Source organism: Mesoplodon bidens, assembly GCF_964165515.1.
Source record: "Mesoplodon bidens genome assembly, chromosome: Y".
Taxonomy (NCBI): Eukaryota; Metazoa; Chordata; class Mammalia; order Artiodactyla; family Ziphiidae; genus Mesoplodon; species Mesoplodon bidens.
In genome coordinates, this window is record NC_138180.1 from 41,717,648 (window position 1) to 41,742,318 (window position 24,671).

Sequence of the window (24,671 nt, forward strand, 5' to 3'; positions counted from 1 at the left end):
CTCCTTCCCCCTTGCAGTCCATCCCACTCCATAGATTCACTTAAGAAAAAAAGCGTGTACATATATTTGGGGGGAAGGTATTATATGTTCACTGTAGATTATTCAGATAATATTAGCCAATAGTAAAATAAACATCACTCACAGTTCCCATCATTCAGAGATTATCTTATGAACATAGTATTGTATATCTTACTGCTAGACTTCCTATTCATCTGAGTGAAGGGTGGGTGGGTAGGGTTATTTTACCTAAGTGACTTTTTTCATGTATTTATTCAGCAAATATTTACTGACTTTATACTACCTGATAGTGTATGATTCTAGATGCTAGGTATGTAGCTGTGATGAAAACATAAAATTCCACCTTCGTGAAGCTTACATTTGACTTATTTTCATTTAGTCTATTATAAATGTCTTTTCAGAGATAAATAATAATAGCATGTTCAGTGTTTGTAGTTATTCCATTGTAAGTGTATTCCATAGTTCTCTTTAACCAGTAATTTCTAGTTAGACATGTACATTACTTATGATTTTTTACTGTTACACTGAATAAATCCCTTTGCTAGATCAAACAGTGTGTGCATTTTAAGACTTTCGGTTCATATTGCCTCTGTCTACCAAAAAGAATACCATTTTCACTTCTGACATAAGAATGTAAGAATGTATCTCTTCTCATTTGCTAGTTTAAACTTATCCCCCAGTTTTATATGGAACATGTATCTCATTTGAAGTTGTAGTTTTTGTCCTCAAATCTTTATTGGTCTTTTATATTCTTGGGGGGGGGGGCGGATAATTGTCTGTTCATGCCTTTTGTCCTTTTTTTTTCTCTTAGGGAGGTTATTTTCTTACTTGTATGCATTGTTAATTTTTTTCAATTTCATTATTTGCTGTTCAGTTTCACATGCAGTTTTTGAGGCAGACAATTTTTATCTTCACATGTTCAAAAATACCGTATTTATTTCTTTACTGTTCAGTTGGTTTTAGAAATCAGATAAATACTTCCATATTTTCTTGTAGTAGTTTTATATTTCTTTCTAATATTTAAATCACTGATTTATCATCCATTTATCTTGATGGTATGATAGAATCACATAGCATTTACTCTTGTGTCTGACTTCTTTCACGTAACATGTCTTCGTAATTCATCAAATTTGTGTGCATCTTTGGTATTTTTTTCATTGCTGTGGTGGTATTTCAATATGTGACTGTGTCACAATTTTACTGTTGATGGACATTTTTGTTATTATTATTTTAAAGAAGTTTTTTTTGTCAGTGCCATGCAGCTTGTGGGATCTTAGTTCCCCGACCAGGGATTGAACCCGGGCCACAGCAGTGAAAGCGCCGAGTCCTAACCACTGGATCGCCAGAGAACTCCCGTTAATGGACATTTTTTCTGCAGTTTAGGCCTGTGTGTCAGGGCTCTCCAAGTCCATGCCCAAGTTCAGTGATTCGCTAGGAGGACTCACAGGAATTATATTCCTGCTCATGGCTGTGACTTACTATGGCAAAAGGATACAAAGCAAAATCAGCAAAGGGAAAAAGGAAACCAGGAGCAAGTTTCCAAGAGTCATTTCCCAGCGAAGTCACACAGGACACACTTAATTTTCCCAGTAGTGGGCTGCGACAACCCATGTGACACATTATCTACCAGGGAAGCTTAGAGACCCAGTGCCTAAAACACCCTCTGCCTAGCCCACATTCATGACTTTCACAAGTAAAGTGGGTGTTTGACATAAGCTGTAGAGAAAAAATTTGGCAAACAGGTAAGGTACAGTGAGCCATTGTCATCAGCAAATGATGAGAGCTGTCTGGAAAACCAAGTTCCCAGATTCCAAGGGGGCCAACCTTGTAAGCAGGCCTTTCTAATGATAGCAGCCTCAGGCCTTCTTCTACACACAGCATTTTATGAATAATGCTACTATGGTCATTCATGTGTCTCTTCGTGTTATGCGAGGGCATTTTTGTGGAGTCTGTCTCCTGAAGTGGGTCTCAGAGTCTCAGGGTATTATGCATGAGCTTAACATGAGTAGATAATGCCAAGCTAGTCATGCAGAATGACACACCCCACCAGCGTATGGAAGTCACGTTGCTCCATGTCTCTGCCAACACATTTGTGTTGATTGTGCTGTTCATTTTAGCCATTGTAGTGTGTGTGTATTGATGGCCATTTGTGGTTTTATTTTGTAATATCCTGGCTATCAGTGAGATTGAGCACCTTCTCATATATTTAGTAGATGCTCAAGTAACCTCTCTAGGGAAGCACCTATTAAAGACTCTTGTTCATTTTCTGTTAGTTGTCTTTTCCTTACTGATTTGTAGCAAGTTCTTTATGCAATCTGGATATAAACCATCCTCCCACTTTGGCTTGCATTATGTCTCTCTTAGTGATGTCTTTAAAATTCTTATTTTATTCTTGTTTAGACTTTATTTTTTAACATGACAAATGCATCTGTGTATTTTTTATGGTTAATGGTCTGTGCCAAAGGTTTAAGAAACCTTTCCCTGCTGCAGGTCATAAATATATTATCTTAACATCTAGAACAGGTGTCAGCAAACCACAGCTTGCAGATCTACCCTGTATCCTGTTTTTATACTGCCCAAGAGTAAGGTTCTTACATTTTTTTAAGCTTTTGAAGAAAAGATGATGATGAATATTCAACAGACACCATGTGTAGCCTGCAAAGAAAAATCTGGCTCTTTACAGAAAGTTTGCCAATCCCTTTTCTAGAGGCTTCGCTGTTTTGCCGACCTGGAATGGATTTTGTACACGAGTAAGATGTAGGGGCCATGTTTCATTTTTTTTTCCCTAATGGAGATGTAATTACCCCAGTAGTGTTTATTGAAAAGATTATCCTTTCTCCATGGTCTGCAGTGTCATATTTGTTACAAATCTAATGTCCATTTAATGCACTCGCCTTTTTCTGGACTCCTTTCTTCTTTGTTGGATCATTTGCCTACCTTTCTGCCCATATCACATTGCTTAATTTTACTTAATTAAGCTTTATTATAAACATTAATGAGCAAGTCTGCTTACCTTGTTTGGCCTTAAGAGTACGTTGGCTATTCTTGTCCCTTTGCATTACCATGTAAGTTTTAGAGAAAAAAAAGATGTGGACATTTGTTAAGAATTGACATCTTTCTAATACTGATTTGAATACGATACATACTGTCAGTTATTTAGGTTTACTTTCAGTAATGTTTTACAGTTTTCTAGGGAGAGGTTTTGCAGATCATCATTGGTTAGATTTTTTTTCTTTTGGTGTCATAATTATTTAAGTGACTATCTCTAATAGAGATGGACCTAAAAATTCATAGTATTTGTGCTAATAATTCATTATTTTGTTGCTAAAGTATGAACCATGATTTCTTAATATTAGATAGCTAGACAGTGTTCAAGTTTTCCGTTTCCTCATAAAGAACAATTTATTTCAGCCTGCTTGAATTAAGATCCAAGTTAGGTCCACTCACTGACATTGTTAATATGTCTTCTTCAATTACAATTGTCTCCTTCATGGATCCCTCCCGCTTTGTAATTTATTTTTTGAAGAAATTGTGTTGTTGACACTGTAGAATTACAGGGTCTGTGTCTGTGTCTTGCTGATAGCATCCCCCTGGTGGTGTTTAGTATGTTTTTCAGTCCTTTGTACTTTTTGTAAATTGATAGTTGGATCTAGAGGCTTGATCAGTTTCATTGGACCTAATATTTTTGGCAAAACTAGTTCATAGCTGAGGTTGGTGTGTTCCTTTATCAGGAGGTGCTTGATCTCTAATTTCTCTTTTTGTAATACTTATAACCGTTGATCCTTAATGCCTAGATTAATTATTTTACTAAAGGATACAAAATGGTGATATTTTTATTTGATCATTTCTTCATTTATTTGCTATTGTAGTTCTGTAAAGAAAAAGTGCTCCATTTTATTTGATTACTCAGTAGTATACTTTATAAAGAAGGGTAGAATAAGTATTGATACTTGACTCCTGACCAGTTTTCAAAATAATGACTTAATTCTCTGCAAGTGCTGGGTTGACCAGTGAACTTTAAAAAAATGTTTTTTCGTTATGAACACATGGACTTAAATACACTTGTTTCAAGTCTTTGTAATTGGTTTCTTCAAGTTGGCTCCTGAGCCCTTTAGACAGGCTAGTCTTTGAGAGCTTTCTTGCTACCTGATGTAACCGATACCATCTATATGTTTTATCCTGTATGTGAGCTTTCAATTTTCTAAGTAGCCGTAGTATCTTTGGGTAGAAAAAGTTATTTCAAGATCAGTATTGGCATGTTATATGCTGTTTACAAGTAATACATGTAAACATAAGGATACAGAAAGGTTAGAAGAGGAAGATTGGAGAAAGCTACTCATGCAAACCCAACTAAAAGAAACTTGTTTTGCTCTGTTAATACCAGACTAAATAGACTTTACGGCAGAAGAGCATTATTTGAGATTAAAAGCGAGTATTTCACAATGATAGCAAGTTCAGTGAACAGAAGATAGGACCATTTTGAATACCTAATAAAATATATAAAGAAAAAACTGATAGAACTAGAGTGTACTCTTTACATATATGTGAGACCTTTGAACCATTCATTTTTTCTTTTCTTTTAGTTTGGAAATTATACGTCAACTTGTACCTCTTTTGCCATTTAGTAGTTTAGGTGAAAACTTAGAGCGTACATGATTCAAAGTTTACAGATTTCATCGATACTTTAAGTGTCTCCATAGATAAGGCAAAATCTTAAAAAACTTTAACCCTGTTTATCTGTTCCACTTTGTATATTATTATTGTTACGTATTTTAACTCTATATTTTAAACTGTGTTATACATACAGTTGGTCCTCTGTATTTGCGGGATTTGCGTCATCGGATTCAAGCGTGGATTGAAAATATTCAGGGAAAAAAAATTCCAGAAAAACATGTTTGCTATGCACCAGCACCTATTTACATACCACTTATGTTGGATTTACAACTATGTCCATAGCGTTTGCATTGGATTAGGTATTATAAGTAATCTAGAGATGATTTAAAGTGTACTGGAGGATGTGCGTGGGTTATATGCAAATACTATGCCGTTTTACATAAGGGACATGAGCATCTGAGGATTTTGGTGCCTGCGGGAGTCCTAGAACCAATTCAAGGACTGTACTCTGTGTAGTGCCTTGTGCAGCCCTTTTTTGTTTGTTTGTTGATTCTAGTAGTTCATGTATTCTCTCCTGGTGCTTTGCTTATTTCTAATATGTTGGTCATTGTCTTTGGAAAGCTATTTAAAAAATAATCAGGGGCCTAGGATGATAGGATGTCCTCTTCCAGAGAGGATTTTTCTTTGCTTCTGCCAGGATTCTGGGAGTACTAGCAATGTGGGATCAGCTTAAAGGATTGAGCTTTCCTGAAGTACTCGGGTGAATTGAAGCTGCCTTCATTGTTGGGTGTAGTCCTTCATGGTCCCTACCTGAAGCTTGAGGGCTACCAGGATGCCTACTTTATCTATGCAGGCCCTGGACTCCAGTTTTTGTCTCTTTTTTTGTACAAGGCTATCCCAGGTACTGCTCAAATTCCTGGCTGCCACTCCCTGAAGAGTTCAGATGTTTCTAGGGAAAATACTGGGCTGACCCTTACGGATCTCCACCTTGTTCTGGATCTCAACAGAGTGATTCTTCATTGTTGTATTTGCTCTCTGATGCCTTCAAATAGACATTTCTTACATGATGCATTTTTAAAATTCTTTTTAGACTTAGTAGTTCAGTCTACTTAATCCTAGTACTTCGTGCTTTGGTTCAGTATGTTGCTGCTGGATTTGGCAGTTGGTACTGAACTTTTTTTAATTTTAGAGCTTGCTCTGTTTTCCCAGCCCCATTTATTTTACTACTGTCCTTTCCCCCTTGTTTGAAATGCCACTAGTAGGCTCAAAATTCTTACGTGTACATGGATCTGTTTCCAGATTTTCTCTCGGGATTTTGAAAGCAGGGCACAAAAGTGAAAATTCCTTGATTAAAAACTAAGGTAAACTTCAAGGAAAAGAAATGTATTAGCTACTTTTGAATATTATGACTTCATCTATTTTGGCTTTGTAGCAGGTTTTAAGAAGACTTTTATAATGCTGTGTGATCAATATTTGTCAATGCTGACTAGCTTAGACTATCATTTTGAAGTATGTACAAAGTCCGCTAGTGCTGTATACTTGCTTGAACTTAGTACAAGCGTTTAATATCCTTTAATCTCATGTAAAATAATTCTGTTAGAATAAATGCTGGCTTCTTCTTGTGTTATAGTTTATCTTGAGGAATGTGAACTAGCTAAACAGCTTCATCCAAAGGAAAATGATTTGGTGTTTTTGGTTCCTGAAAGACTAAATGGAGAGAAGAACGATATAGAGAGACATCGCCTGCAAGTTCCCCGTGAACATTACTGTGGCTATGTTCATACGTTCCGCCGCACTTCAGTCAGTAAGTACCTAATGAGACATGGAAGAGAAATCTGTCAGCAGCTCATCTTTTCATCTCCCTCTAAATTAGGCTTTACTAGCCATGTATTTGCTATACATTTACCAGCCCTCTATTTGCTGTCCATTTACCAGATGTATGTTTGCTCTATGTTTACCAGACTGTATTTGCTAGGTTGATTACTTACCATTCAGAGTCCTCTTTTAGTTTTTCTAGACTCAGCTGGAAAAGGCCCAGCACGTATTGCTTTAGACTTAGGATTTTAAAGCTTTCTTTTGTAATGTCTTCTCCTTCTAGTAAATTCCTTCATCTGTCAGTGTGTTTGTTATAAAACAGACAGTTTGCAAACCATCTGTTTGTTAAATCACATTCCAGCCTTGGTTTGGGGGCTAATTATTGATGAGCAGACCAAACACAGAACTAATTGTAAGGCAACTGGAGGGGTTTACTGTTTCATCACTCCCATCCACTGTGGTGTAGGGACTTCTCTCCCTAAGGTAGCATAACAAAAATAATGTTAGCTTGAATTTAAGGACTACTGACTGTGTGCCAGCCAGTGTGCCCTGTCCTTCCTGTACACATTTATCATCTTTTCCCAGAGCCCTGCAAAGCAGAATGGTTTGTTCCCTGCTCATTGGGAAATCAGAGTTCAGGGATGTTAAGTAACATATCCAAAGGCATCCTTACTATTAAAACACTCGGTCCAGAATTGAAACCTAATTTTGTTTGACTACGAAGTCCACATGCTTGATATATGCCAAGCTGCCTTTTTGACATTGCTGCTCTCTTAGTCTCTGTTACGGGAAGAGAATATGTGATCATTATTCCTTCCCCTTTTTGTATCATATCTTAAAAATAGCAACAAAGCTCTTAGAGTTTAACATCGTGCCGCATCCTAACTGGTGTGCCATATCCACTATTGTGTGGTCAGAGCTCAGTTCTTTGTGCAAGATGCATTGAGCACCAGGGATATCTAGCTTCATCTGTGCTTTCAACTCTTACAAGTGGTTACATTTGCCAAAGTTCTGTTTCTAAGATTTAGCAATGGTTTCTGTCTCCTTCCCGGAACTCCTCATGCATCCAACTACCTGACGTCTCCATTTGGAGATTATTAGACATTTCAAACCTACTCCAAAAGGAAGCACTTGATTTACTGCCTGACACCTGCTGTTGCTCCGTTTTTTCCCAACTCAGCATGTGGGACCTCCATCCCATTCTTCCAGTTGCTCAGCCCAAAACCTCAGAGTCATCCTTGAGTCCTGCTTTCCCTCGCACGCTCCATCTAATGCATCAGGAAGTCCTGTCGGATCTTCCTTAGCCATATATCCTACATCCAAGTGCCACCTCTCCTGCTGCCTCCTGGCCCACGTGACCATTCACTTTTACCTAGATTTTAGCCTCTTAAGTTGTCTTCTTGTGCTTTTTCCATTGCAGTTTATTCTTCATTCGCAATAAGTGATTCTTTTAATGTGTGACTTAGCGTGTGTCACTTACCTGCGCGGAGCTGTCCTGTGCTCTTGACCTGACTCAGAGTCATGTTCAGAGTGGTTAACTGCAGAGCCCTCTGAAGTGTAGCTGCATTTACCGTCTTGGTCTTCTAGCTCGCTTCTCCCTGCTTTTCCTTCTAGCCATTCTGGCCTTCTCCCTTTTGTGAAAATAATCCAGGCACCTCGCTGCCCCATTGTCTTTGCAGTTGCTGATTCTCTGCCTGTAACCCACTTTCCCCGGTTACGGGCATGGCTCACTCACTTAATGCCATGGCTCTGCTCAAATATCATATCAGGAAAACCTCCCCTGACTCTCCTGTCTACAACAACACTCCCTCACAACCCTCATCACTTCCTCATCCCCCTTCTCGGCTTTCTTCCTAGCACTTACCATCACCTGACATGTTTATTTGCTTATCTGCCCCCTTCTTCTAAAAAATAAGCCTCCAGAGGACAGAAATGTTGCCTGGTTCTTAGGAGGCAGTCAGTAGATACTTACTGAGAAAATTATTTAAATGATGTATAAAAAACATGTTACAGGGCTTCCCTGGTGGCGCAGTGGTTGAGAGTCCGCCTGCCGATGCAGGGGACATGGGTTCGTGCCCCGGTCTGAGAAGACCCCACGTGCCACAGAGCGGCTAGGCCCGTGAGCCATGGCCGCTGAGCCTGCGTGTCCAGAGCCTGTGCTCTGCAACGGGAGAGGCCACAACATTGAGAGAGGGCTGCATACCACACACAAAAAAAAGTTACAAAACACCTTGTTCTGAATAACCTTTTTAACTGGACACTGTTATTCACTGGTAACTGAAATTGCTTTTTCTCCTTCTTGATAATAGTGCGTAATGGGAAATCTGAGTGTTCCCTTTCCATCCAGACTCAACATAATTTACCAGTCAATTTAAATGAATTCGTGAAATGTCTTGTAATCAGCTCTCTGGTGACTACACAGAGGAAGTTGAAAGCCATGTCTTTGCTGAGTGGTCGGAACCAACTGGCCAGAGCCGTTCTGAATCCAAACCCCATGGACTTCTGTACAAAAGATTTACTAACTACAGCATCTGAGAGAATTGTGAGTGACAGTCATTTGATAACAGGGAAAGTCAGAACATTTCATGTCAAGATGTTAAAGCATGTTATTTTTATCTGTCACACATTCCCTGTTGTCTACAACAAAGACATAGTCACCATGTGTGCCCAGTGACGTTTTTAGTGCTTAGTTTTCTTTAATATTGCAAAGTAGTTCTTTGTGTTAAGTTAGTCAGCTTACCTCAGGAAAAAAGGTAGAGTCCAAAAAGGAATTGAAAAGATGCTTGCAGAGCAGCATTAAAATGTGAGGTGAACATCCTACTTAACTGTTTGTTAGGTAATTAAATACAGGAGTAAGAGGAGGTTTAATGGAATGACTTTTGCATTTGAATGATCAGTGGAGCATTGACTGGTACTGTTGTCAGTGTGACGACGAAGTTGTGATTTTTGTGTGAACACATATTTCTCATTGTTGTAAGAGTTGGGTGTAAGTTCCAGGAAATTAACACAGAGACAGGCGGAAGGAAAGGAATGTTATTTGAACCCCTGTCTTGTGTTAGGACTTTCATATGCATTTTCTCAGTCAGTTCCCACCCTCTAAGGAATCCCAGATTTAATGATTGTCAAAGCCTGAAGCCCAGAGAGGTTAGGAGTTTAGAGACCTAGCGTTTGAGTGAATCTGAGGTGTAGACTCAGATCTGACCCCAAATCCCTGTTGTTTTGACTGTATCACTTGTGTTAGGAAAGGAAGTCTTGGAATGTTTTTACTGTCTAAAGAGAGGATTGACTAAAATGGGAAGAACCACGGAATAAAAAGAAGAAAAGTACAAAACAGTTTATTGTGATCATCTTTATAAGAATCACAAATAAAAATATAGTTGTTGTGGTTGTAGGTGGACTGAGGCCTGTAGACTCATCAGTAGCTCTTTCCAGTAGTGAAAGTGGTTCTTAGATTAAGGGTCATTTTGGGGTTTTGCCTGATCATCACCAAAGCTTCTGTCTGACAAAGGTCAGCAGCAGTTCAAACAGATGTCTTCCACTCTCTCGCTCTCCTGTGCCATCCCAGGAAGAACCGCTCGTTTTCACTAGTGTCTTTTGTATAGATTGCCTACCTAAAAGATTTCAATGAAGACCAAAAGAAAGCGATAGAAACTGCATATGCCATGGTGAAACACTCCCCAGCAGTTGCCAAGATCTGTCTGATTCATGGACCACCCGGGACAGGAAAATCAAAAACCATTGTGGGCCTCCTGTACCGCCTACTGACAGAGGTAGAGTGTGCACGAGGGCATCTGTGCCCTTAATTGAGTATGTTGTTTTACTTTAACGTGTAAATAAGTACTAAAGTGTGTTTTTCCCTTCACTTCTGTGTATCTTTTTGATACTGTGTGGAACTATATCAGATAAAGCGGTAGCAGAGGTAGAGAAGGTTATAAGAAATAAAAGGAACAGAAAATGTTATCTTGTGTGAAACTAATTCTAAGGGCTAGAATAGTGGTCTTCGGGCTTTATTATAGGTCACGGCTAATCCCAGGAGACAATCTTGAATGTATTCCTGGGTTACATTTTGGATTGAACATTGAATAAAATAAGTGGATAGTAAGGTAAGGCTCAGAGAAGTTAGATTTTATGCCAGAGTAATTTATTTTTTCGGGCACACCATGCGGCATGTGGGATCTTAGTTCCCCGACCAGGGATCAAACCTGGGCCCTTGGCAGTAAGAGCACTGCGTCCTAACCACTCGTTGGCCAGGGAATTCCCAGCCAGGTTAATTTTTTAACATCAGTGTAAGATGTAGGTGCTTTTATTTACTTTTAACTACTTATTAGGGGAACTTTCAAATATATGTGACAGTAGAGAAGAACTATAACACTGCACAATAGAGCTTATCAGTATTGTTTGTTTTTTTGTTTGTTTATTTGTTGCAAATTGTCGAACCAGAGGAGGGGGCATTCAGATGAGAACTCCAATGCCAAAATCAAACAAAACCGTGTCCTTGTGTGTGCACCTTCCAATACAGCTGTTGATGAACTTACAAAAAAAATTATGCTTGAATTCAACGAGAAGTGTAAAGACAAGAAGAATCCTTTAGGTATGATACTTATGTGGGCTTTTCATTTGTTTTTGTTTTCAGTGTTTAGTGTGGTAACTTTGAATGACAAAGAGCAAGCCAGTTCTGGTCATTTTTTCTACTTGAGGCTGTGGCCCATGTGTACTTACTGCTTTGTTTACTGAATATTTTGGAGCATTTATTCTGTGCCAGGCCCTGTGCCGTTTGAAACACCTTAGAGCAGCCCTTGATTCAGTTGTGTAGGGGTTAGGGAAGACTTTTAGAGGAAATGATATCTAAGATGAAACGTGGAAGAGCAATGAGGAAGTGAAGTGGGGAGAGGACTCTGGTGGAACTTACTGTACATAAAAAGGACCAGAAGCCAGAGAACCGTGGATGGTTCAGTCTAGCTAGAATATAACGAGCTCCACCAAGGCAAGGGCTTTTAAAAATGTGTTCATTGTAGTAACCCCCATGCCTGGAACAGTGCCTGGCACTCAGTTGGGACTTAGTAGATGTTTAGTGACACAAAAGCTAGAGCAGTCATCACTTATGGTTACCGAGTGCTCACTATGTGTCAGTACTCAGAGTAATCCTCTGAGCCATGCAATAAATAACCTATCTACATTTTATAGGCGGAGAAGCTGAGGAGTTGAGATGTAAAGTATACCACAGGGACAAGTCTTTGCAGTACAGTTGACAGATTGAAGAGCATTGCCACCGAGGATTCGGAATGCTTGAGCGAATGTGTAAAGTCATTTCTGTGCACTTAACCTTAACACCTCCTCTCACACCAGCCATCCTGAGTGGCGTGGTTATGGCTCTGGGTCGGGCTGCTCTTCTAAGCACATGTATCTCGTCTTCCCTAAGCAAATTTTATTTTCCTTGATGTTACCTGGCAGTGACCTAAATCAGTTAAGATTCAATTGGGTTGCAAATAATAGACACTCCAACTACAGTGGCTTAACTATGATAGAAGTTTATTTCCTTCTTACTCAGAAGCCCAGAGATGGGCAGCTGAGGGATGATACTGGCGTGATGACTCTACTTCCGAGTCTTCAGAGACCTAGGGTCTTTCTACCTTGTTGCTGCACTACGTGGGACCCCCCACTCCTTAGTGCACCTCATGGTCAGAAACAGCTGCTCCAGCACCAGTATTCCCATCTAGCAAGTGCAAGGAAAAAGGGACAGATATACTAGCTGTGCTTTAAGGAAAGTTCTGAGACGCTGCCAGTAGCACCTCTGCTTATTTCCTTTTGGCCAGAACTTAGTCCCGTGGCCACACCAGCTGCGGAGCAGCCAGGATGTGTCGTCTGTCTTCGCAAGGATCACACATATTTCCCCTTTTATTGCACATGTATTAGCTACATCTAGCGGTCATTTGCTTTTAAAACTGAAAATGCATTGTGAACGGCAACTTTTCTACTCACCATTATGTTTGTGAGAACTATGACTTTATGTATCGCTGTATATGGATACGGTCATTCATGTTAACTGCTATAGGTTGTCTCATCTATGAGTGCACAGTTCATTCGTTATCCATTGATAGAAATGTAAGTTCTTTCCCTTTTTTTTTTTTGTTATTTCAAACTTAATTCCTGTACTTGTGCCTGTTTCTCCAGTGCAGGATGAAAACGTTTACTGCAGTGACTGAGTTGTATTGTGTTGTACTGTACAGCAGCTGAAGGGAGTACACTGGAGTACTGTGTTCTTACTCACGTCTCCTGAGTATTCATACAGGCTGCTAGGGCAGTGCTTTCACACTGTGGCTTGTGACCAGTTAGTGGATTGTGAAATCAGTTTAGGGAGATCAGAACCAGCATACTTACACAAGATAAGATAGAACAGAAGAGAACAGAAAAGATTAGAGTGTAGGTAGTGAGGGGTAAAGTATTGTTTTGTGAAACCTGTTTTATTGGTGAGGTATGAGTGTACTGGCTTTCAATGTGAAGTGTACCTCATACAATAGATCACGGTCAAAAGAGTTTATAAAAACACTGGTCTACTGTATATATACCTAGAAATGAGAATGCTGGGTTGAAGGATTTGTGCTGATTCTAGATAGTGCCCGGTTCTGCTCCAAAGTAGTTGTATCAAATTATACAACCGAGAACAGTTCCCGTGTGGTTTTCACTTTCCTTTCCCTGAGGGAGGGTAATAAGCCCTTTTTCAGGTGTGGGCTGACAACACGAGAAGGCTGGGACGAAGGTGGCACAAGTGTAGTGTCTAGGTTGGATTTTTAATATTTTTGTTAGAGAGAAAATGACATCTCTTGTCAGTAAAGACGGCTTTTTTCTTCTTATTCAGTACTTTCGTTTTTGCTTCTTTTCACTATGTTCAGTGGTCCTGGGTGTCCTTTACAGAAATACCTTGGACATCTCACCATTAAGTGTGATGTTTGTTCCTGGGGTTTGGTATATACGCTTTTATCAGGTTAAAAAAGTCCCCACCTAATTAGAGTTTTTTAATTAATGGGTGTTGAATTTTACTGCATGCAGTATTTTTTCATTCATATAACCCTCCCCCTCATCATATGGCAGTGCAAGCACAGAGTCCTAACCAGGGAATTCTGCTTTTCTTTTCTTTGTTTCTTTCATTCTTTCTTTTCTTTCCTTTCTTTTCCTTTCCTTTTTTTTTTTTTTTGTGTGTGGTACGCTGGCCTCTCACTGTTGTGGCCTCTCCCGTTGCGGAGCACAGGGTCTGGACGCGCAGGCTCAGTGGCCATGGCTCCCGGGCCTAGCCGCTCCACGGCATATGGGATCTTCCCGGACTGGGGCACGAATCTCTGTCCCCTGCATCGGCAGGCAGACTCTCAACCACTGCGCAACCAGGGAAGCCCCTTTTCTTTTCTTTCTTTTCTTCTTTCTTTCCATACCCTGAGGCTTAAGGGACCTGAGTTCCCCGACCAGGGTTTGAAACGAGGCCCATGGCAGTGAAAGTGCCGAGTCCTAACCACTGGACTGCCAGGGAATTCCCTACAATGCTTTACTAATTTGAAAATATCTTTGATTCCTAGAATAAGGTCTGCTTGGTTGTGTACTATGATTTTTTTACCACATTGCTGGATTGCTATTGATTTTTTTAACTGACGGCAGCCTATAATTTTTCTTTGTCATATCTTTGGTTTTAGTATTGAAGTTATACAGACTTTAAAAATGAAGTTTTCAGGGCTTTCCTGGTGCCATAGTGGTTGAGAGTCTGCCTGCCGATGCAGAGGACATGTGTTCGTGCCCTGGTCCGGGAGGATCCCACGTGCCACAGAGAGGCTGGGCCCATAAGCCATGGCTGCTGAGCCTGTGCGTCTGGAGCCTGTGCTCCACAACGGGAGAGGCCAGAGCAGTAAGAGTCCCGTGAACCACAAAAAAAAAAAAAAAAGGAATTATACAGACATTTATTTGGGATGTTTCATATATGACAGGGAATTACCTGTTATTTGAAGGTTAATTTGTTTTTAGTGTTGTTTTTTGAGGGGCTTCTTGTTTGTTTGTTTTTTGTCTGTTTTTTGACAGATGGGTAAGTTTCTGTGTGCTGAATGTCTTTAATTGTTGGTTTATTCAAGTTTTCTACATTTGAGTGAGTTTTGCTAATTCATATTATTCAAGAAAAATCTCCACTTCACCTTAGGTTTTCAAATATATTGGTATAACATTGTTCACTGTATTCTCATTTTTAAAATCTCAACTGTATTTTGGTTGGGTCACCTTTGTCATTCTCTGTATTATGTGTTTAAGCTCTAAGTCCACATGTGGCATGGGCCTATAGTTGGAAAGTCCTAGAAGAGAGTTTTTTTTCCCAGCTAAGCCCAGGCCAATATAGATTCATGTCTTTTTCATCCCTCCACCACTTCCATGCCCTCTTGCTTTCTAGTGGACGTTAAAATCCAAGCCCCCATTATACAATTTCTATATGTTGATTGGAATGGTAGTTTTGCTGATGTAGATATTTGTCAAACTCTGTAGAACTAAGGATTTTTAAATCTCTGCATTTGATTGTATGTAAATGAAAAAACAAACACCTAAGCATCTAGAGAGTGACCAGCCCTCACCCTGTTCCCTCCAGGGAAGCCACAGCAGCTCAGGGGCTTTCACCTCTGTTTTTCACCTTTCTCTTTGTTTTTGGCCCCTAGGAATTTCTCTTACATCCTTCTGAGCTCACCCTGCAATTTAAAGGATGTCTGTTTTAATTTCTGGAGCATTTTTAGATGCTTATAGTGGCTATAAATCTCATCCACCTTTCTGGTAGAAACACAAGTTAGCAATTTTGACACCTTCAAGTAAATGTTGGTCAGAGAAGATGGCTTCAAATTTTAGAAGAATGAGCTGAACTAGGAACAAAAATATGTGTGAACAGCTGTATAATGAGTTCATTTATTCATTCAGTGTATGTTTATTGTACTTACGTGCCAGCTGCGGTTCTAGGCTGTGACCAAAACAAAACCTGGTTCTTATGGGACTTGGATTCAGTGGAAGGAGATAGCAATCAAGTATGTGATATGTCAGATTGGGATAAGTGCTAATAAACGCTGCATGATTGCTATAGTTTAGTAGTTCAGTGAAGCATTGGGAGACTTTTAGATTAAATAATATCTGAAATGTGCTAACCTAAAATTAAAATGTGGTTAATAAACCAGTTAAATGATGCTGACAGTTTTTGGAATTACCATATTCCAGAATTTCCAGCATCTTGTGTCCCTTAGATCCTGGAGTGGCATTGTGATGTGGAACAGTGTTTCAAAACCGTGGTTCTCAGTATTCTGCAGAAAAGCATTTGATGGTCCTGTAAGATTCTGTTTGGGGAATTCAGACCTGCATTAATAGAGAAAAGTCTTCATCTTCGAAATATCCTATGGTCAAGAAATTTGTTTTATTTTCACTCGCCATTTCCCAAATACATTTTACCATGGAGTGATGTATAGAACATAGTTTGAGAAGCATTAGTGTAATAGAATCTCAACTCTGCAGTGTACTGCTTGTGCAACCTCAGTAGCTTTTATTAGGTGGAAATAAATCCTTGCCTTATAGGATTCTTATGAAGCAAATCTAAAAGAATGTGTGTGGAACCTCTAGCGCAGTTCCAGGTATTTGGTTGATTAATAGTTCATGTTAGCTCCTTTCTCTGATTGTTAATATATTTGCTTAGAAATAATTATTATGTACAGAAATTGACAGCATTCTTATTAACCTCTAAGTGTGACTTCTATCAACAGGAAACTGTGGAGATATAAATTTAGTACGTCTAGGTCCAGAAAAGTGTAATACTGAGGTCCTAAAATTCAGTTTGGAGAGCCAGGTTAACCACAGAATGAGTAAGTACTGAATAAAGGTATATATAAATTGATTTCTGTTTCTTTTTGTATGGTAGAAAATGGCATGGGCATTAAAGGTAATTTGGAGACCCTAGAAGTAGTCTAGTTTTGAAAGCTAGTTTTCCTTCTCATTTGTATGCATATGTGTGTATTTGTTAGAATCAACAGCTTTTTATCTTCTTTTTAATGAAAAAGACTTACCTTCTCATATTCATGAGATTCACAGAAGAAAGGAATTTCTAGATCATCAACTAGATGAACTTTCTCGCCAGCGTGCTTTATGCCGAGGTGGAAGGGAACTACAGGTATCTAAACATGTCTTGATCAGTGTTTTTTAAAAGCTCATAGATAAACTAGTTGGTGAGTATTTGATGCCATTCTTTCATTGTGGAATAGCATAATTTGTGTACAGAAATGTACACAGAGATGGTATGCCTTACATTAGGGGTTAACCTTTTTTTAAAAGAACAAGATAGTAAGTATTTCAGACTTTGCAGGCCACGTGCAGTCTGTTTTAGCCACTGAACGCCACTGTTAGTAGCATGAAGGCAGAGTAGATAACACGTAAGTGATGCCCCAAGGGTTGGCCTGCTTAAGCAGAAAGCGTACCTGCAGTACTCTGAACAGAACTGAATCATACACACTATTAAGAATTTATTGGACTTCCCTGGTGGTCCAGTGGTTAAGAATCTGCACTTACACTGAAGGGAGCTCAGGTTTGATCCCTGCTCAGGGAACCCTAGTTCCTCATGAGCATCCCTCATGCTGCACAGGGGGGCCACAAAAAATAAAAGAATTTATCAAATTAACACCTACTGATTGAAGCATGGGGTGCTGGTTGTCGGGTTGCTGGACAATGAGCTGATGTTTAAAAACAGACCACAAGAGAAAGCGAAATAGAGAAGTTTATTTTCACAGGTCTTGAGGAAGGTATAAGGCATGTCTCGTGGGGCATGACAGGCAGGTCAAGGGAGAGTGCAGACAGAGAGAGGCAGGCCCTGGCGCACATGTCATTATCAGAGTCCATGCGTGGAGTACTTTGGGGTTCCCAGGCTAGGGCTGGATTGGCCAATTTTAACTGAAAGAGCAGGGTTTTGGTAAGTAGCTTAGAGGGTCTCTTATCTAAAGGGCATATAAGGGGAAGGCACTGGATGGCAGAGGAGACTGTTGATCACAAGAGCTTATGTTGGCTGGTGGGCCGGTGACTCCACGGGCTGCCATCTAGGGCGTGCATGTGTGTGAAGGGGCCTAGTGTTAGTTTGGGGTCTCTGCAGGCTGCTTGGCCAAACAAAATGGATGCCAGGGCATCAGTACCATGGAGTAGCTTAGCTAAACTCTGACACACAGCAATACAGAAAGACTGGTATAGAGAAAACACACTGGGCGAATCAGTTTTTCATTGGTAAAGTACTGGCTCACCCTTTTGAAATGTGAGGCAGTCCATTGGAAAGCATTTTAAAATGCTTAATTTAATTTTAATGATGGCATTCTGATTTTTTCCAGAGGCAAGAATTAGATGAAAAAATGGCCAAAGTTTCACAAGAAAGGCAGGAGCTTTCTTCTAAAATTAAAGAGGTAAGTAGTTCACCTGTAGCACTTTACTGGTATTACTTTTTCTTTTTTAAAATTATGAAATAGTTCAGACAACCTGTGGTCTTTTCTCAATTACATTTAAAAATTTGGGGGAATTCCCTGGCTGTCCAGTGGTTAGGACTCTGCTTCCATTGCAGGGGGTGTGGGTGTGATTCCTGGTCAGGGAACTAGATCCCATGTGCTGCAACTAAGAGCCCGCATGCTACAACTAAAAGATCCCTCATGCTGCAACTAAAAGATCCCACACGCTGCCGGGAAGATCCCACATGCCACAACTAAGACCCAGCGTAGCCAAATAAATAAATAAATAAGTAACTATTTGAAGATACAGGAAAAAAAAAATACACATCTGAATTCAGGTAGAGTGACAGTGGCTGGGATGTGGCCCAAGAAATATAAGCACCTTTTTTCTCAGTTTTTGGCTGAAAGCATACACTCCTTTTCCTTGTTTCTGATCACAAAAAATCCTTCTATAACATGTATAACTTTTCCCAGTTTTCTTTGGATATAAAAATATCAACTAACATTTATATTGGTCAAAGCTAGAATGCCAGGTGTGTACCCCATCACCAGTATGCAGCCCTTAATGAAATGAATTAGCAGTCAGGGAAAGAGAGGGTAATACTCAACCGGTAATGGTATTTGTATATTTGAGCTGAGGTTTTCCTCTTGAATGTATTATTGACTTCTCTGTGTGACTAAATAAATATAATTGAACTTAATGTGTATTTCCACTAGCAGTTTGTTTATTTAAATCAAAAGTTATGTGGAAAGCTTTTTAATAAAACTTTAAGCTGAGCCCAAAATTAATCTTCCCACATTTAAGGATGAAGTCCATGTTTACCAGTATTATGGTTTTTGCCGCTGATCACATTGTTCTGTGGGCCATTAAATTAATTGTGCTTGGCAGTTTTACTCATTAGATAGCTGAAAGGAGAGGTATGTGACAGTTAACATGTGAGCACCAGAAGCTCACAGTTGCCACCCTCTCTTCACATACATGCCTTGGCATCCATGGTTGAATCTATCACATGTTCAGGGATGATTCACGACAGCTTTTTCAGGAGGGGAGATAGGCTACCTGAATCTATGATGAGAGTACTAGTTTATTAATTTGAACACTGAATGATATGCATTGTGAGGTGTCATTCATACTGTTAGTCTCCATCACAGTTTATTCCATTATAGTCTGGACCAAGGTTGTTGGATTCCACTGTGGAACTAGAATGCTTGTCAGTTTCACAGGCGTTTTTGTTGGTACTATCCCTTATAAAAGAACAATATTACATACTTAAAAACTAACAGCAAAGTGTATGTTCAGGCTTAGTTCTGATCCTGGTTTTACTCAGATAATTGCTTCACAACTCAGTAGAATTACTTAATCTTTGCTTATTCTGATACCTTCCCTCATACGTCAGGCTGTAAGAATTGTAATCCACTTCGACCAAATTAAACCTGAATAAATTTTTCTTAATGTGCTTATTATTAACTCATGTTCTGAGATTAGACTCCACTGCAAAGTGTTCTTTCTGGTGGCTTCTGATTATCTTGAATGTTTCTTCTCTTTTCTAGGCTTGAGGTTCCTACCTAACATTTACTAGACATTATTCTGCCACATAATAAGTGTAGTTAAGAATTTATATACAACTGAATGTTGATGAACTTTTATTCTCTTAGGTTCAAGGATGCCCACAAAAGACACAGAACATCATCATCTTAGAGTCCCACATCATCTGCTGCACACTGAGCACGAGTGGTGGTTTGCTGCTCGAGGCTGCTTTCCGTGGGCAAGGGGGTGTCCCCTTTAGTTGTGTCATTGTTGATGAGGTCAGTAAGCAGTCGGCCATACAGCTTTGCTAGGAGTAAAGAGTAAGTCTTAGATGAAGAGTGGCTGCCGAGATGTTGACAAAGTGGTCTTTGCATCTGATTTTGACCTGCCATTACATATGTATTCTCTTATGTTGAAATACGCTGCTAATGACCCACCACGATGAAAATTGCTTTTTCAGTATTGGGACTGTAGTCTTAGAGATTCCTGATTGTTCTTCATAAAATCCCTCCCAAGGATTATTCTAGCTCCTGCTTGGGATATCTCTGGTTACCTTTTTTTTTTTTTTTTTTTGTGCGGTACGTGGCCCTCTCACTGTTGTGGCCTCTCCCGTTGTGGTGCACAGTCTCTGGACGCACAGGCTCAGCGGCCATGGCTCATGGGCCCAGCTGCTCCGCGGCATGTGGGATCTTCCCGGACCGGGGCACGAGCCCGTGTCCCCTGCATCGGCAGGCGGACTCTCAACCACTGCGCCACCAGGGAAGCCCTCTGGTGACCTTTTGAAGCATTTTTAATATAACTCTGGACAGCTCTGAGCCACCGTATTTTCAGCTAACATCTTTATTTCTACTTCATTCATTGAGCAAACATTTATTGGGTACCTACTGTTTGCCAGAATGTAGAGCCAGAAGACAAAAGAGATGGAAAATGAGGTACAGAGAACCCATCCAGGAGATCCAAGATCCAGTATTCACCAAAACGAAGGAATAGAAAAGATGGAAGTGATGAAATAATTGAAGGAAATGTCATTGAATTGAAAAGAAGCTTGAGTCTTGCAACTGAAGTGTCCTACTTAGGAGCAAGGAAGAGAGAGGGGGTGGGGCACACAGACACACAGTCCCCCCAGCCATGTACCCAGCAGGGACAAAGAAGACAAACTGGGGACATGACATGGCCCTTCTTGCTTATGGGCTGCTTCCCAGGTGGTAGTGGCACCTGAGTGGTGGCTGACTTCAAAACGTGTGTGGGTTTTTTTCCCCCGCTTCGGCGTTTAGAATGTTTTTGTTGTTTTGTTTTCTAACCAAAGGAAGTTCTTATTTTTGATCTTTGGTGCAGAAGGAGAAACTGTATGTTTCTGAATGGTTAGGACACTTGTGAATTGGATAGACTGTATATGGATAAATAAATAATAGAGATAATTCTGATTATGTCTCCATTCTGTACTCTCTTACCAAGGCCAGACAGTCTTGTGAAGTTGAAACTCTTACTCCACTCATACATCGTTGCAACAAGCTCATCCTTGTAGGAGATCCTAAGCAGCTCCCTCCCACAGTCATTTCTATGGTATGTTTGTTCACATTCGTGTTGCTTTAAAGTGGAAGGGGCTTGTTTGGGTTTTTTTTTTGTTTGTTTTGGGCGGTGGGGCGGTTTTTCTTGGATCATCATCTCTTATTTGCAAGGATAAATAGGGAATGGCTGAGAAAAGAGAACCACTCTTGAGAGCCTTCATAGTGAAAGTCTCCGGAAATGTTCCTTTGTTCATAATGTGCTTATGTGTGTGTGACAGGAGCAGTGTGAGTGTCACAGACCAGAAGTTTAGGAGGAGGATGTCCCATGTGCAGTGGGCTGTTCCTTTGGGAAAGGCAGTGTGCAGCTGTTCTAAGGGCTGTATCTGATTTATTTTAGTAACATAAACACCAAAACAATAATAAAAGAAAAACTTTAAAAGCAGGGAATAGAATCCAACCTCCTGATTTATCTTTCAATATGTGCAAATTTGAGGAAAACAGTATAAAGAGAAATTATTCTTACAGTAACGTTTTCAATTTTAGGATTCTGTATCCTATAGCACAGGAAAATGCCGGTGTCCCTCACATCCTCTGAAAGGGAAGGTGGTGAAAGGAAAGAGGTTGTGGGCTGTGCTTGTGGGAAGATGAGCACCAAAGTTGTGGTTCCCTTCACTTCGTTTCTTAAATCTCACTAAAGATGGCTCCTAGAAATGCACAGCAGAATCAGGATTCAGATGTTTTGGGTAATCTTCATAGGTCTAGATGACGGTTTTGAAGTTTAATGAAATTTGAGCATTTTACTGATACATAGATTATTTGTACAAATATAGAGTAGTGGCTGCATAAACTGTCCCAGAGAACAGACCATTTTCACAGCATTTCTGTTACGTTATGGAAAGAAAGCAGGTTTTTTTGGTTAGTATTGTTTTTGACTTTGGAATCATCAAAATGATAGTGCAGTTCTTTGACGTCTGGACACTCGTGCATGACTGTTCAAGGGAGTAGCCTAGGAGCGCCCATGTCCCTGAGTGAAAACCTTGTCCATAGGACAGAGCTGCTGTGGGGGGTTCTGCTTGTGGAGACCTAGGAGGAGCCAGCTCTGCCCTGCATTCTTTGAATAGTTGCAGTATTTCAGAAACCTACTGATTTAACTTCCTGAAGGGCCTTAGCACGTGGTTAGTGAAAAGGGTTGTCGATAGGCCTCAACTTCACTGTCTCCTTTGGTGATTGATTAAGAACAGCAGAAATGAGAAAAATCCATTTGGGCTTTTCTTACTGTTTCAAAAATAATAGAGGCTTATTGAGAAGATTCAGAAAATAATTCCAAAGTTAATTTTCTCAGCATGCCTTTCTAACCCTACGGATAAGTACTATGAACAGTTTAGTGAGTATTTGAACAGTTTGTGGGCATGTGTGTTGACTTTTTTTCAGTCTGTGTTCATTGAGTGCCAGGCTAATTCAAGCACTGTTTTTAAGTTCTGGCGTCATGACAGTGACGAAAATTGACAAAAATCCCTGGCCTCTGGCTTCCCTGGTGGCACAGTGGTTGAGAGTCCGCCTGCCGATGCAGGGGACCCGGGTTCGTGTCCCAGTCCGGGAAGATCCCACAAGCCACGGAGCGGCTGAGCCATGACTGCTGAGGCTGTGTGTCCAGAGCCTGTGCTCCGCAGCGGGAGAGGCCACAACAGTGAGAGGCCCGCATACCACAAAGAAAATAAAAAAATCCTTGCCCTCATGAAGCTGACATTCTAGTGGGTAACAGACAGTAAATAAGTTACTAGATTCAGAATGTCAGATGGCTATAGGGAATGTATAAATTTGTGTATATGTATGTAGTTTTTTTTTTTTTTTTAATTTATGGCTGTGTTGGATCTTCGTTTCTTTGTGATTGCTTTCTCTAGTTGTGGCAAGTGTGGGCCACTCCACATCACGGTGCGTGGGCCTTTCACTATCGCGGCCTCTCTTGTTGCGGAGCACAGGCTCCAGACGCGCAGGCTCAGTAATTGTGGCTCATGGGGCCAGCTGCTCCGTGGCATGTGGGATCTTCCCACACCAGGGCTCGAACCCTTGGGTCCTGCATCGGCAGGCAGACTCTCAACCACTGTGCCACCAGGGAAGCCTTGTATGTAGGCTCTCACCTTGTTTAAAGGTGGAAGAATCAGTCTGTACCAAATTACCTTTTTTTCCAGTCAGTAAATAGATCAGGGATATATGATCATGTCAAAACATAAAAATCTCCATCATTTTGTAGGATGGACTCAGGTTTTTTTTCTGGAAGTAGATGTGTTACCTCATATAAACCTCTTTCTTTTTTCACAGAGTGAAATAAATGCGGTTTTTTAGCTAACTTGAATAGATAAACTTTGGGGGGTATAGATGAAATTGCCAAATGTCTACTAAAATATTCTCTTTAATTATACAAACCTATTTAATATCACATATGTAAATAATCACATATATAACTAATATAAATAAGAAGTAACGCCTGTTTTCTCCACTCTGATAGTTTGTGAAACAGGTTTATTAAAACTTTGCACATACATCTTCAACGCTCATATTGTCAACGTCCCTCATAAAGATTGCATCATCCTAGTGGGTTTTCCAGAGCACATTTTTTGCTTCTAGATTATTTAAGACGTAATACTTTTTGAATCTTGATATGATGCTACCATTGAAAAGTATATCCCAAGGCACGACCGTGATAACATTAAGACAGTTTTCTTCGTTTGTCAATTAAGTCACTGTGTTTCAGATCACAGGTTTGTAACCCTTTCTTGGATTTATGAAATCAACTTAGTTGCCTGTGTCCTCCACTAGAATGTAAGCTCTGTGACATTTGATCTTCACTGTAGACTGTCAGCACCCCAAATTTTAGCTGCTTGGTATATGATGGATGGATGAAGAAAGTGGTCTTTCAGAGGCTTATTTACAATGGCATTCATTATTTCTAGTTGTGATAGCATAGCCCAGAAATAATTGTTAAAATCTGTGTTACAGTTCTTTGCTGCTTTTATCATTGATTCTTTCAGGTGACCCTTGTTAGCACCAAAATAGCGAGAGTTGTGGTCATTCACAAGATCACATCTCGTTCATAAGCAGTATGTGGGTTTTCTAAATAAGGGGAAAATACCTTAACTTTTGTAGTCAAGCTACATGGCTTTTCTAGGGCTGGAGTCGGAAATATCTTCTCTCTCTGAATCTTTGGTTGTTGGTAATACCTTGTACATTTGAGAGGTCAGTGATTTTTTTTTTAATAGTGGGAAAAGTACACATGAATTCTTGCAGATTATTGTTTTGTTTTCCTCCTTTCAGAAGGCCCAGGAGTATGGCTATGACCAGTCGATGATGGCCCGCTTCTACAACCTTCTGGAAGAGAACGTGGAGCACAACGTGATTGGCAGGCTGCCTGTCTTACAGCTCACCATTCAGTACAGGATGCACCCAGACATATGTCTCTTCCCTTCTAATTACATTTATAACAGGAACTTGAAAACAAATAGGTGAGCTCTGTTCATTGCATGTTCAGCTGTTTTATTTGTAGGTTTGGCTGCTTAGGAAGAATAGCTCTTTTGTTGTGCTTTTAGGTCTTGTTATTAAAAACACAAAGGTTTAATAATTTTAATTACAGAAGTCCTATTGATTGTAGCAAATGCAGATAAATGAAAAGAAAGGGATAAACCCAACCCCTATTGATACTACCCAGAAGTAATCACTGGTAAC

At 40.0% G+C, this 24,671-nt stretch overlaps 1 pseudogene across 1 annotated transcript in view; it reads left to right on the plus strand.

The window, feature by feature from the left end:
• The window catches only part of LOC308609627 (putative helicase senataxin), a 61,755-nt pseudogene that overhangs the window by 25,337 nt on the left and 11,747 nt on the right, over positions 1-24,671 (plus strand). Inside the window, exons 10-19 of the transcript in view lie at positions 6,263-6,436; positions 8,757-8,989; positions 10,050-10,217; positions 10,888-11,038; positions 16,203-16,301; positions 16,470-16,606; positions 17,805-17,876; positions 19,572-19,721; positions 20,899-21,006; positions 24,264-24,451. The product of the transcript in view is annotated as a putative helicase senataxin (transcript). The remainder of the gene's footprint in view (positions 1-6,262; positions 6,437-8,756; positions 8,990-10,049; positions 10,218-10,887; positions 11,039-16,202; positions 16,302-16,469; positions 16,607-17,804; positions 17,877-19,571; positions 19,722-20,898; positions 21,007-24,263; positions 24,452-24,671) is intronic.